At 42.1% G+C, this 14699-nt stretch overlaps 1 protein-coding gene across 1 annotated transcript in view; it reads right to left on the minus strand.

Annotated features, from left to right (window-relative positions):
* LOC138480617 (collagen alpha-1(XXI) chain-like) overlaps window positions 1-14699 on the minus strand; it is a 703399-nt gene that overhangs the window by 106285 nt on the left and 582415 nt on the right. The window lies entirely within an intron of this gene.

The following is a 14699-nucleotide window of genomic DNA, read 5'->3' on the forward strand; positions in this document are numbered from 1 at the left end:
TACTCAAACAGTATGATTATGTCCGACACCCTGATTATCACGATGTGGCAGCTGAAGACGACCGTTCAATGTATACATAGTTTTCATAACACTGTAACCTTAGCACCCTGGGGGAGTGGAATTCCTAGGCATTAGATACTCAGAAGCCTGGCTTTACTTACTGAGTGATGCATGGAATTAAGGAGGGCTTCAGGCGCCAAATGCCTGGGAAGTCCACCTCCTTGGGTGCCAAGGCTTTCAGCATCTACCTGAAAAAAGGAAGGGGCAAGGCGGGACCAAGAGCGGAGTCCACACCACTCGGTGTGGCCATAAAACATGGACGCGCTGTTGGATGCCGCGTCTGCTTGGCAAGTGACGGCGTGAGGTGGGCTGTCACATGCAGAAGAAATTAGGAAGTGTGGGGGATGAGGCCAGGCCCGGAGGTGTGGTGTCAGGTAACACTGATGTCCGTCAAAGCGGGATGGAGGGGAGGACAGGAAGAGTTCCTAGGAGCCTTACACTTGCATAAGCCTTGGCAGGGGAGAGACCTCTGAGCAAATACTGTCTAATAGTGCCCAGAATCTGATTTGAATTCTTGTTCCTGACTAGCTAAGCCAATCAAAATATCTGAACATAGTGCAGAATTCTTTTTTTGCATGGTCTGATTATTGTTTTAATTAACTCTGCTTGTAGCAGCACATGGATAGTCCTTTTTTGATCTGTAACCAACACATTCCAAACGTCCTCCAACCTCTCCCATGACCTGTCCACTATATTCAAGGACTTCTCCAGCCCTCACATCACAGCCTGCTGAGTTATAGGCTCAGCTGGCAGGTGCAACACACTCCTTTCTCTGTTCTCAATGAAAGACCACAACATCTGTAAAATTGCCCTTATAATCCATTACTTGGCAACCACTCCCAACCATCAATTACATAACACCTCGATTTTTCTCATCCATATCCAAACCAAATGTGCTCATGTCATGTCCATAAAATCAACTTCTACTGGCATGGACCATTTACCAATAACTCACCTTAGTCAAAACTACAATGTTAGTTGGTGAATCACAAATATGGAGAGTACAACTGGAAGTAGCAAAGCAAGGACCACATCCACTCGCCCCACCAGAGCTCAGTACACCAACCAGCTAAACATACCACGCATAAAGAGAGCCACAGCGGGAGGTCTAGGCTTCTCCTATATTGCACCGAAACTCTGGAACTTACTCCCTGCCACCCTTAGAGCCGAAACTTCCATCTCTGTCTTCCGCAACAACCTCAAGGCCACTCTCCTCAACTAGCAAGTGGAGGACTTCCTCTTCCACTTCTGCCATGTATATTGTAATATAACACAAATGTAATATAACATATTGTAACCTGTATATATACTGCTAATGACTATGTAACTATATTGCAACCTGTACATATATTGCTAATGATCATGTAACTAAGTAACTAAGCTTTGTACTGTAACAAGTGCCACAATGTCCTTGGGCTGTTGTGCGCTATATAAATACGAATAAAACAAATAGCGTTCACATTATTTTTCTAATAGGTATTAGCACCTGAGGAGTGGCGCCTGCCAATCACGATTCTGGGAAATCACGCTTGCACCGATGGTATAAGCCCTCGTTCCACTGCAGCCTCCTATGCCACTCTCTCTGTGTTGCCATTTTTATTGGTATCACATTTGTTTTCCGACATGATGTTTTTTCGCAGTCATTTTTGCAGACAAAATTACTATGAAAATATATAATCGAAATATATAGGGGGAGGGTGGGGAGGTGGTAGGTGTTGGGGTAATAGCATAGGAAAAAAGGCAGCAAGGAGGGGGCACACCCTCAAAATAAAAAAAATAAAAAAACGTATGAGTTTTTTCATAGTAATTTTGTCAGTAAAAATGACTGCAAATAAAATAATTTCAGCAAAGGGACATAGAACCATTTTTATCACCCATGACCCGACCCTGCTTCCCGCCTTTGTCCGCCCGCGCCATCCGCCATGCCCTCACTCCTCCTCCCCGGTTCTCCTATTTACTAGCCGCTCGAGTTCCACCTCAGTGCCCCGCCCCATTCCCCTACTTACCAGCCACTCCAGTGGATGCTATCAACAAAGAAAAGGGGCTTATGTCCTTTTCTACGTTCTGTGGGGGCCACCTTTATTTATTAAAGAGAAACAGGTTTTCACTCTAGCCGTGCCCCTGATTACCTTTAAAAAATATATATATCAGCACCTCAGAGGAAGCTTGCGGTGCTAACAGCATTATGCATCTGGTTTACGGGTGCGTGCTTGGCCAGTAATAGCCCTAAGGCCTTGCAGGAGCTCTTCCATTGCTTGGGCCCAGCATGGCTCGGGCTAACAGGCTGTTACTGGCAAAGCCCACCCCCTACCAGGTAAGTAATGCTATGTTATTAGCCAGCAGTCAACATTAGATTATTTTGGGCAAAGAGCATAAAACTACAAAACAAACTATTTAACATAGCTATTATAAGTGTCAAGACATAGGTAATAAACATTAAAACTTAATTACTAGCTTTCCTGCTTTATTATATACAACCTTTACCAAAGCTCTAAATTGTATCACATAAATGTTAGTGCATAGTACCTAAATAATGAGTTATACCACACTATTATCAAAAACTTAACCTATAGCTTTAAAAAGGAAAGAGGAAATAGAGATGGGAAATAAAATTAAAGGAACGGAAAGTGAAAGCACAGAAAAAAATAAAGAAAGAAGAAAGAATGAAAAGTGTGAAAAACAAGATGGAGGTTGACCGCTGGCTATTTGTTATAATAAAGCCAGTAGTTACCTGGACTTTCGCTTTTGGTCTTCTTTGAGAGGGAGTACAAGTACATTTTGCTATAATCTGTAGAAATAAGAAAAGAGTGTCGATGGTACAAGAGGAGTCAGACTCAGGGGATGAACGTGCAGTGGTAGTGCAATAGGAATTGGAGGGAAAACATTGCAGTCAGACTCTAAACTGCCTAAGTTGTAAAATAGTAGTTGAAAATTGGAAATTGAAGCTAATGGTAGACAGTTGTTCACCGTACACAATCATTACGAAGAATAAATGGGAAGATTTGAAGAGTAGAGGACTCAGAATAAAGTTTCATGAGCCTGACATTAAGAATCCCGAAGGATTTGAAGGATCGTGGAGTGATATAATTGGTTGGATGAGGCAGGATGGTGGAAGTGATGATGTATGTTGCTAAAAAGGGGTAAGTGTGTTGGGATGGAAAGACCAAGCAGCTTTAAGATTAAAGTCATATCCTTGCAAGACTGAACTTGTCCTATGTGCCAGGAACTCGGAAGACATTTGTGACCCATCTGGCACAGTTTAGAGTGAAGACTTTGCTGAAGTATTCCACCCAGAGTTAGGTTTGCTTAAGGGCTACTCCCACAAGATTACATTGAAACCGGTTGAGGTACCAGTTGTCTTTGAGAAGGCGGGACCCATTCCATTCACATTGCTAAACAAAGTTGATGAAGGATTCGGAAGTTTGTAGAAAGAAAGAGTTATTGAGAAGATTGATTTATCCTGATGGGTAAGCCCCATAGTGGTGGCAATAAAGAATGGAAAATTAACAATTTGCATAGACCTGGGAGATAAAAAAAAATATACAGATTGACAGGCTACCTTTACCCATAATATCTGAGATGCTGGATTGCATACAAGCAGTGGGATTTATTTACAACATTGGACCTTTCGAGTGCTTATCATCAGATAAAATTGACCGATGATTGCAGGGATTTGACAGCGTTCATAACACTGTTTGGAATGTATCGCTATTGGAGAATGCGGTTTGGACTGGCATCTGCAGCACAGTGTTCCAGAAGGTGGTGACATCAATCCTGAAGGGTTTTAAGGGAACTATGGTGTGTCAAGATGATCTTATAATTTATGGAAAGGGAAAGGAGGAGCATGATTGCAGGCTGAGGATACTTTTGAACAGATTGCAAGCGAAACGGTTGAAAGTTGAAAGGAGCACATGTAACTGTAGAAGAAAGGAAGTTAAGTACTTAAGGTATTTAGTGAGTGGCAAAGGATACAGACCCGATGGAGGCTAGAGGAAATGCACTAGATCCCATGGACAAGGATGAATTGAGGTCATTTTTGGTTCTGGCCAAATATTGTAATAACTTTGTGAAGAATTTAGCAAGTTTGACAGACCCTATGAGGAATTTGTTGAAGAAAGAGAGCAACTTTGTTTGGAGCGAAGAATGCGTGGCGACGATGAACCTCATTAAAGGAGGCATTTGTGGAGCAATGGATTTGGGAGGATTTAAAACTGGAAAAGAAACAAAGATCATTGTAGATGCTAGCAGCGTTGGTCTAGCGGCAGTTATATCACAATTTGCAAATGCTAATGAGAAGCCACATGTCATGCATCTAGGGCAGTCACTGACATTGAACAAGATACTCTGTAATTGAGAGAGAGTTGTTGGCATGCGTGTGGGGTGTCAATTATGTTTGTAAGTATTTATGGGGTAAGAGGTTTAGGATTCAAATGGTCGCATTCCATTAGTAGAACTGTTGACAGTGAAACAGATATGTAAAGCAACCCTAAGGTTAGCCAGAATGAGCATCACGTGGCAGGATTTCGACTATGAGATCAGGTATCTTCTGGCAGTGAAGAACAGAGTGGTAGATTTTCTTTCAAGATTGCCAATAAAGATGGAAGAAATTGCAGAGAATAATGAGGAGGATGTAGTGGATGTTGTTTTGGATACTATAACAAGAGAAAGATGGAAGAAGGAGTTGACATATGATGAGCTTTTCCAGAGTGTCATGAAGTACACTGTTGGCGGGTGGCCAGCGAAGTATGGTGTTTGCGCCATTCTGGGAAGTTAAAGGAGAATGCTCTGCGGGGGACAATCTATTGGTCAAGGGAGGGAAGCTAATACCTTCCAAGAATCTGAGGGATGAGTTATTGGAGATGGCGCACCAAGGGCACCCTAGATCTACGAGAACTGAGCAAATGTTGTGAGGAAGATTTTGATACCCAGGCATGGACATAAGAGGGGAACGGTTTGTGAGGAACTGTTGTCCACATCAACATTCTGACAAGAGTTGCAAAATAAAAAAAAAACAAGGTCAGACAGATTCAACGCCCCGATGCGAGCTAGAAGCAAATAGGTATTGACATTGTAGGGCATTACAGCATGTTGAAATCAGAAGGAAAGTTTCTTATTTCTAATGGTTGATTATTGCTCTAGGTGGGTTGAAGCAAAGTTTGTGCGAAATGTGTGTACCAGTGAGGTCATAACATTTTTGGAGCAAGTTTTTCAGAGGGAGGGTTACCCGAAGAAGATTATCAGTGCCAATGGAGTACAATATAGAAGTGAAGAAATGCGAAAGTATGCTCAAAAAATAGGAATTGTGTGAATGTTTTCAGCAAATTATCAACCACAGACTAATGGTTTAGTAGAAAGATATAACAGGGCTTTGGTTGAGACAATAGAGCAGCCATCAGCAATAATTTGGCAGTAGATGAAGATATTGCGGAGAACTTGTGGAGCATCAGGAAGTTATTTAAACACAACACCAATATATCACTTTCAAGATTATGAGAGGGAGAGAATCCAATACTATGTTGAATACAGCATGGGTTAATGGATTCAGGAGTTCAGAAAAAAAGGGGGCAGACAACAGGAAACTGGGAGAAATGAGAAGTTAGGTCTCCTGCTGGGAGATTGGGTGAGGATCAAGAGAGGTGTGGCAACGCGTAAGGGAGGTTCTAATTTTCAGATCCCACGAAGATAACAGAGGTGTTCGTGAATGCTATGAGGGTTGACGATGGCTCGATATGGAATGTGGACAGGTTGAGTAAATGGAGTTGGGATGGTGTTCGTGAGGGCATACAGAGAAAAGAGATGGGGTACAAATATTGGTCGGATGTGGATGAAAGGAGGGAGTACCATGAGTCAAGCGTTACTAGGAGTGATAGTGAGAACAGTCATTTGGAAGTTGGTGAGAGTACTGACCGTGGAGAAGAGGGTGGAATGAGTGGAGTGAGAAGGAAGTTGAGAATACCTCATGTATGGTTAAAGGATTTCGTGATGAGATAAGTTTGCATGAATTATGATAATATTGTACGCGCTTGAATGTTTTCAAATATACGCCAAATATTTTTGCTTGTTTTTAGCAAATTCTTTGTTCTATTTGTTTTGTATTTTTGCATTCCAGTAATTGGGTGTCAATTTAGAGAAACTTTTTTAAATTTATTTCTGTAAGATTTGGTGGGAGGAGGGTGTGTTGTGTTTAAATATGTTGCCAGTGTTCTTTGGAAGGGGTAGGAGCAGAATTGTAATGTGGAGTGCAGGGGAGTGAGGGAGGGTTGTAGTGAGCTGTTGGGGAGAGAGGAAACAAGATGGAGGTTGACTACTGGCTATTTGTTATAATAAAGTCAGTACTTAGCTGCACTTTCGGTTTTGAGAGGGTGTCCAACACTTGCTCCAGTAGCCCTCTGCCTCCTTCCCACGTTTCCTTTCCCCGGGACCACCACACACTCACTCCCACATTTTGTGCTGGCTCTTCTGTCAATGCAAAAGTGGGCAAAGCGGCTTGCAGGATTCTGTCAATATTACAGCGATAAGTGCTTTCCTCCAGTCCTGGAATACGGCTGGATTTTCCCTGATCGGGAATCTCAGATCTGGAAAAACCCCAAACCCTAGTCCCAGGGAGTGTGTTCAGGACTATTTTAAACAGTTCAATCACAATGCCTGTGAAGTTGCTCATTAGAGTTGTACTCTGCAGGAAATAAAGTACAGCTTCTCAGGTTTAAAAGGTGGGCACCTTTTATATTTTGCCAGCAACATTACAGAAAACACTGCTCTCCTGAGTTATTTATTTTGCAGGTGCTTGTGATCAATCTGCTAAGAGGCAAATATTTTTATGGGAGGGGGTAGGAACAATCAACCTTCTCACCGCCCACCGCTGGTGGGATCCAACAGTACATGATTTCCACTTTCAGCAATGCATTCTTCCACTAGTTGTCAAATAGGCCTCACTTTAATACAGAGAGCAATTAAACCGTATTTTTGTAGTAATTTGGACAATGAAATGTGTCGTTTGTACAAGCAAACCATACAAGTAAGCTTCAATCCTAAAAATCTGCAGAGGCTTTAATACTAAAAACATTTTTTTTCAAACGACAAGCCTAGTTACCTAGACACACTATTTTAATTAATAATTTAATTATAATCTAGAAGTAACTGGAGCTTAATTAGCATGTTAAGGGTTCATTTGATCAAGTCTACAAGCTAGGAGTCACATCCCTCAAACATACACAAACATATCGATGCTTGTGTGCAAGCATGGATGGTTTGCAATTCCAACAATACATTAAAAAAACGTGTTGCTCTCAAATTCATAGTCTTTCTTTGGGATTCAATGATGGATTTCAGCTACACATTTTCAAAATACTTTCTGATTGAAGGCAGCAGTCCTTCAGGGAAATTCAAAGAAACTGTGGACTTACGGTTGCAAAAATGAACATGCATACATATTTTGTGGCTTTTTCAATTTATATTTCACAGTTTTAATTGCAGATGATCTTTGGTTCAGCCAGCTTCAACTAACATTACCCCTCTGTTGCGTGCTGCCCCAATTACCATCCAGCGCTTGGACAATCTGACAATTGTGACGAATAAGCAGGCATCCTCACTTTTTCCCCCAATACATCCTCCTCCCAGGTGGACCGGGAAAGCCTGTTGCTATTGGATCCTGACCCTGGGGACGAATATGCATGAGAGGGTCTCCTGGGGGGAGAAGACTTTGAGAGTGGGGATGAGGCACCCTTGGGTGAGACATGGTATCCCCCACATCCCTTTTGTGATGGGTCAAATTTTCCCCAGGTCTTTGTAGGTTAATTACAAGTATCTTCCCTATTTTTTCAGTAAATCATCTCCCAGTAAACACCAGTCAGATACTAGGATGCGGAAGGGACAAACCAGAGCCATTCATCCTCTCTTTATTGACTCATACACACACAGACACCACTCTGGTAGTGGGACGAGGAAGAGGGAGGCCGAGTACCAAGGTCGTTATGTAATGAATGACGATTGCATACCTCTGAAGCCAAGGGGACATTATAAATGGCCCGCTCAGGTGAGGGCAATAGAATCATCTGTGGAATGCTTGCGGGAGAAGCTAGACACGAAGCCAGAGAGACGTGTGTCCCTAGAGCTTATGAGCTGCATTGCAGTAGAAGCTGATTGTGGTGGGAGCATTCAAGGTGTCTCTGGTAGCAGAGCTTGCTGCATACCTTCCAGAGTCAAAGAGACTCCCTCTCCATAAAGCCGTGGCAGCAAAGACCCTGGAGAAGAGGCACACAGAGTCGGGAGAAGGGGCAGCCACACTGAGCCTCCCGGTGTGGAGAAGAGCACCTGGAGACAGCGTACCCATTGGGTACGAGAAGCCTGAGTAACTCCGGAACACTGAGGTGTAGACTGTGTGGTTGCTGCAGGTTGGGTCACTCGCGAGTGAGCGAGAGACCATTTGGCCGATATGAATGCCAGTCAAGTTTGAACGCAGTAAAATTAGTGAATGCTTTTAATAATCACAATGACATGAAACGGCTAAGAAAACCGAGCAAGAGGTTTTGTGAATACCGAACTGCAAAAGAGATGAAAGAAATGCTAACCCGGAGCCTATCAAAATCCCTGGGTGAATTAAATGAATGTGTGCATTTAAGGAAGCTTTTTTGCAGGCCAAGAGAGGGCCAGCGAGAACTATAATATTTGAACTTGAGACTAAGCCGGTGAACAAGTGTATAAGTTCCCAGCAGGAAAGTATGCTGGGAATTTGTTGGTTTTTACAAAGTCACTGGTTTGAATGAAAGGAAGCGTTTTGAATACGGATATGATTGAAAACGATTTTCTGCAAATCCCTGATAAAAAGGAACTGTATAGAGAACAAGCATTGGCAAGCTCTATAAGAACATAAAGAACTATGTAACTTGATAGAATAAGCAGTGGCAAAAGCCAGGAGAATATGTTAAAGTGTAACAAGTGAACAGTGGCAAAACAAGCAGAGATAAAGCATTGAGAGGATGTGAAATGGGAATATGTCAAATGCCACTGTGAAGCTGAAACAGTGGCAACGTGCCTTTGAAGAAGAATCCAGTAAGGTATGTCGGTTACCTGACTTGGACCCTGTGTTCCGACAACTGCGCCTAGACCGAGTACACCCACCTAAGGAAAAGCAACTTAAATCACCCACAAGCTTGTAACTGAATAAAAAGGAAAACTTGTGTGATCTGAAATTAAGCACATTGGGCCTCATTACAAATGTGGCGGTAAGGCAACAACAGCGCTGGTAGTTCTGCTTGCTGGTGCCGCTCTGCACGCCTGGTTAGACCAGGCGTGCAGAGCGGCACCCGCTAGCAGAACTCGTGATTGCACCGGCACCGTTATGAACGATGCCGGTGCAACCATGCTCACCACCTCCATTCTGCCCTATGTGGCAGAATGGGGATCGGGAGCCCGGCCATACCGGCACCTGCAATTGGCCAATTACCAGCCCATTCAACTCGTAATGGGCCAGTAATGACCCATTTGCGGGTGCCGGTAGCGAGTTTAATAAGGGCACGGCCACCGCCAAACTCGTAATGAGGCCCATTAACTTCATGAAATTGGTGAAAGGCAACCAAGACAGAAGAACTGGGAAGTATCCTAAGGAATTGTGATGTTTTGGAAAGTTGAGATACTTGAAAGCTTGGGGAAGGGAACCGCTCTTTTTGTAACATGAACGATCTTGAACCTTGGGGAAGGGAAGCCCCTTTTCCAACCAAGAGCTGGAAGAAGCTCTGAACTTTTATTTCAACACCTCTCTTTTTGATGCTGACGTCCCTATACATGGATTAGATGTGAGTATAGCTATAGGTTTTGGACAAAGACAGACTTTTGCTTTGGACTCCCTGACACAGACCATCAGTAGTTTCATTTAGGTAGAGAAATTCCACCTTAGCATAGGGCAAGTTAGGCCTTTTTCAAACTCACCTTTTGATTTAATAAAGGTTTATAGCCCAAACGTTATTCAGTTGTCTGTGTCTACTTCCTGATGGCTTCTCACAATACACCAAGTGTGTCTCCTACATGTTTGCAGATACTTTTTCTTAATTTGGAGACTTCTGTGTGATTACCCAATTAGAAAGTGGAGGGATAAACACAGGGATTTACTCATTTACAATTACATGACCTGTCTTCTTGAGGTAATCTTACATCTGATGTCAACTCTTTTGTGACTCTGTGTGTACCGGCAGTATATGAAACCTTTCCATAGCAATGCATTTGTGATCCACTTGCCTTGCTTCTGCGACTCTCACATGGCTGTCGCAAGAATCACAAAAGTCAGGTGAGTTGTGATCCAGAAAGCTTTGTGGTTGGTCTCTCTGTCGACTCTCTGCTCCATTTGGGTTGATCCCGGGTGGATCATGCTATAGGCACATGAATATGACATATGCACTAGGCTGCGTTTAATTTTCTAATATCTGGTGGACATGTTTTGCTGCAGGTTACAATAACTCCAGCCGCATGTTGGGAATGCAGTCGATACCAGAGATTATTGTATGATTTCTGAGCATACTGATTGGTTACAAGAGATAAATATTTACTTCCAAGTGTCGATATGAAATAACAAATAAGAAGGTAGTTCTGTCAGTTAATTATTTCAAGTATTGCTGTCAGGCCCGACTCCAGGAATTTTCATCTGGGTGGGCCAGGGTTATGATCAGGGGGGCGCCCATTCCTTTGGGTGTGGGTCTAAGAGTACCCTAAACAAAGTCTTGTTTAGGGTACTCTTAGACCCACACCCAATGATCCAGATCCGGGATCCAGCAAAAAATGTCTTCCCAGATCTGCAAAAATGCATTTGCACCCCTCTATAAAAAAAAAAGAAAGTACATAGATAGCAAAAGAGAAGCAAGGAAAATAGTGTTGCAACATCAATCTACCTATCTTCCCTTCCCATCGGCTCCCCCCTTTCTGTTACATATGATCCTCCTTCACCTTTCACCCTCCAGTCACCTTCCTTCAGCTGCCCTAACCACCGTTCTTGTTTACCTTCCCTCCCACCTATTCACCCCAGCACCCAGCATGCCTTTCCTGGCCTGGCATGGGAGAATTGAGGGTGATGCCGCCTCCTCCTCCTCCTCTGAGAAGGCTGAGCAGTGAGGCCCCCAGTCTTTGTACCATCTTAGATGGTGTCCGCCCAACAATACGTTCCTGAGCACTGTGGCTACTCCCAGCAGGCCCCGGAAGAGATGCTTGTGCTCCCTGCATCTTGTTATGAAAGACAGACCCCCCACCCAGAATACTGGAGCATTTAAAACAAACAAACAAACAAGGAATAGAAGATTTTGTTTCCTACAACAACAAAAAAATCAAACTTCTTTTAATTTCAAGAACAGAACATACCATGTCCAATCAATACAGCGAGTCTTGTTGATCTTAAAAATATTTAGAGCACAACAACATATCCTCCAATAACATACACATGTATACAATCCTCCTTTCACCCACCCATTTCACAACCCTCCCTCCTTCCCAACTGAACCCCTACAGTAGTCCCATTCTGAATTTCTCCCATCAATGGTTCATGCCCAAAATGACATTTCAAACACAATATGTTATTTTTTGTTGTGTTTTTGCAGCACATTCTAATTGAGTTGAGAGTGCAAAGGAATGCTAGGGCTGTAATGGCTGCATCAGGAGGCAGACAGTGCTGGTTGAGGGGTTTGCGGCATCCTGGTATGCTCCTGGTGGGGCGTGCCCCTGTACATCATTGTCTGGTACATACTGTTTACATACTGGTTATAATATGAAAATGTCCATGTTTGTTTGATGTGTTTACTTTGATTTGCTATTGGACGACAATTGTGTTCAATAAATGTGGCCCGGATATTTTCAAAGATAGATGTGTGTGTTTGTGTGTGTCCTAATGTCTGTGCTGCCCATCTATTAAACCATGAGTGAGGCTTTTTGGAATAGCTTATAATGCAAACTGAATCACATCTAGGGGCACTTAATTTTAACAGGTAAGGCATAGTGAAATTGAAAATTATGCCCAGGATCACACACTTTGGTCAAGTGAAGCCATCATTTGGGCCCAGCCTGAAATGCAGATACTTGTTCACACATCTTCTGAGTTCAAGTTGGTACAAATCTGTGTTGAAGTTTGCTTTGAATACCTAACATAATAGTAAATGTTATACAGATTACTTTATAAATGTACAAGTCACATGATAAACCAACCTGACAATGTATTATTGTAGAAACATGTTGATGAAAAGATTAAGGGGGGATTCGTTTTTTAATCCTAAATTGTGCAGAGTGGAATTCTCTTGTTTGCAGTTTTTTGCAAAAGGGGCTGTTCATTAATTTTAATTGTTTCCACCAAGTACTGGAAAAGTAAAGAGTAAAACACAGGCGAAAATTGCCTTTGCTCTTTAGTTTACCACTACGTGTCTGGAAAAGTGTAAATCACTTCCAGAATTAACGATTGTGTGAGCCATCCACAATTCCTTTTACCAGGTGTAAATGTCAGGCAGATCCCATAGGAATCTATTGGTTTTCTGCCAACGTAAACATTAATGCTGGTGGAATACCAATGGGATTTGGCAGGGGGAGTCCAATCTGCTCTCCAACGTTGCCTGTCAAATCACACAAAATCCTGCAGCTCATAAAAAGTGGACCTAAATGCATTTAGTGCCACTTCTTCCACTCCGCTTGACCTGGAAAATGATCCCCTATGACTGTAGCTTTATTTTCCCCATACTGAATGGAAGCCTACAACCTCCAGCATAGCAATTAATGAGAATGTACAAAAATTCTCATACAGACACAAAGTGAAATGAAATGCATGACAAGGTTATTGTATCACACAGCTTGTTCTGTATCCCCTTACTTACTAATCACCCAACAATCATACTTAAATCATTGTCTGGTACATACTGTTTACATACTGGTTATAATATGAAAATGTCCATGTTTGTTTGATGTGTTTACTTTGATTTGCTATTGGACGACAATTGTGTTCAATAAATGTGGCCCGGATATTTTCAAAGATAGATGTGTGTGTTTGTGTGTGTCCTAATGTCTGTGCTGCCCATCTATTAAACCATGAGTGAGGCTTTTTGGAATAGCTTATAATGCAAACTGAATCACATCTAGGGGCACTTAATTTTAACAGGTAAGGCATAGTGAAATTGAAAATTATGCCCAGGATCACACACTTTGGTCAAGTGAAGCCATCATTTGGGCCCAGCCTGAAATGCAGATACTTGTTCACACATCTTCTGAGTTCAAGTTGGTACAAATCTGTGTTGAAGTTTGCTTTGAATACCTAACATAATAGTAAATGTTATACAGATTACTTTATAAATGTACAAGTCACATGATAAACCAACCTGACAATGTATTATTGTAGAAACATGTTGATGAAAAGATTAAGGGGGGATTCGTTTTTTAATCCTAAATTGTGCAGAGTGGAATTCTCTTGTTTGCAGTTTTTTGCAAAAGGGGCTGTTCATTAATTTTAATTGTTTCCACCAAGTACTGGAAAAGTAAAGAGTAAAACACAGGCGAAAATTGCCTTTGCTCTTTAGTTTACCACTACGTGTCTGGAAAAGTGTAAATCACTTCCAGAATTAACGATTGTGTGAGCCATCCACAATTCCTTTTACCAGGTGTAAATGTCAGGCAGATCCCATAGGAATCTATTGGTTTTCTGCCAACGTAAACATTAATGCTGGTGGAATACCAATGGGATTTGGCAGGGGGAGTCCAATCTGCTCTCCAACGTTGCCTGTCAAATCACACAAAATCCTGCAGCTCATAAAAAGTGGACCTAAATGCATTTAGTGCCACTTCTTCCACTCCGCTTGACCTGGAAAATGATCCCCTATGACTGTAGCTTTATTTTCCCCATACTGAATGGAAGCCTACAACCTCCAGCATAGCAATTAATGAGAATGTACAAAAATTCTCATACAGACACAAAGTGAAATGAAATGCATGACAAGGTTATTGTATCACACAGCTTGTTCTGTATCCCCTTACTTACTAATCACCCAACAATCATACTTAAATAGCTTCTTAAAACCCTATATATTCTTTTTTAAAGTGCCACAGCAAAGGTCACTGCCTTTTTAACTTTTTGTCATCTCCAATCACTTCCTGTTGTAAATAATCTGCCTCTGAGACACGTTAAGAAGATAAGATCTCACTGGTAGGGCCTGATCAGCCCTGCTATTTGTATTTGAGGACAGAGAGTAGAGCGGGGGTGGGGGCATTGGCATTTGGTCCTTGTCCAAATGTTAAATCCACCTCTGATTGCACTCTTTAGAAAATATTTAAATACTGCTTTTTGGTTATATAAGATGTACACCTTTTATACTTTGCACGCAACATTATAGAAAACTCTCTTCTTTTTTGTTATTTTACGGGTGTTCATGTTTCATTTCCGGCACCGCCTAAACACCCAGCAACCAGGATTGACATCATACTTTCCAAACAAATCCCACAACGCACATGACATATTCTGTTTGCATGCAAACTCTGTAAAGTTACTCAAACAGAATGAGGTTATCAAGTCAGTACTTATCAGTTTGAATCATGAAACGTTCTGGCAGAGTAGACCAGGCTTCCAAACAAAGATACATTCTATTTAGGTCAGAACCCCACTAGTAAGTATTCATGAGAAGATCTGAAACTGG

The sequence above is a fragment of the Ambystoma mexicanum genome, chromosome 5p, assembly GCF_040938575.1.
Source record: "Ambystoma mexicanum isolate Mex_15411 chromosome 5p, UKY_AmexF1_1, whole genome shotgun sequence".
Lineage (NCBI taxonomy): Eukaryota > Metazoa > Chordata > Amphibia > Caudata > Ambystomatidae > Ambystoma > Ambystoma mexicanum.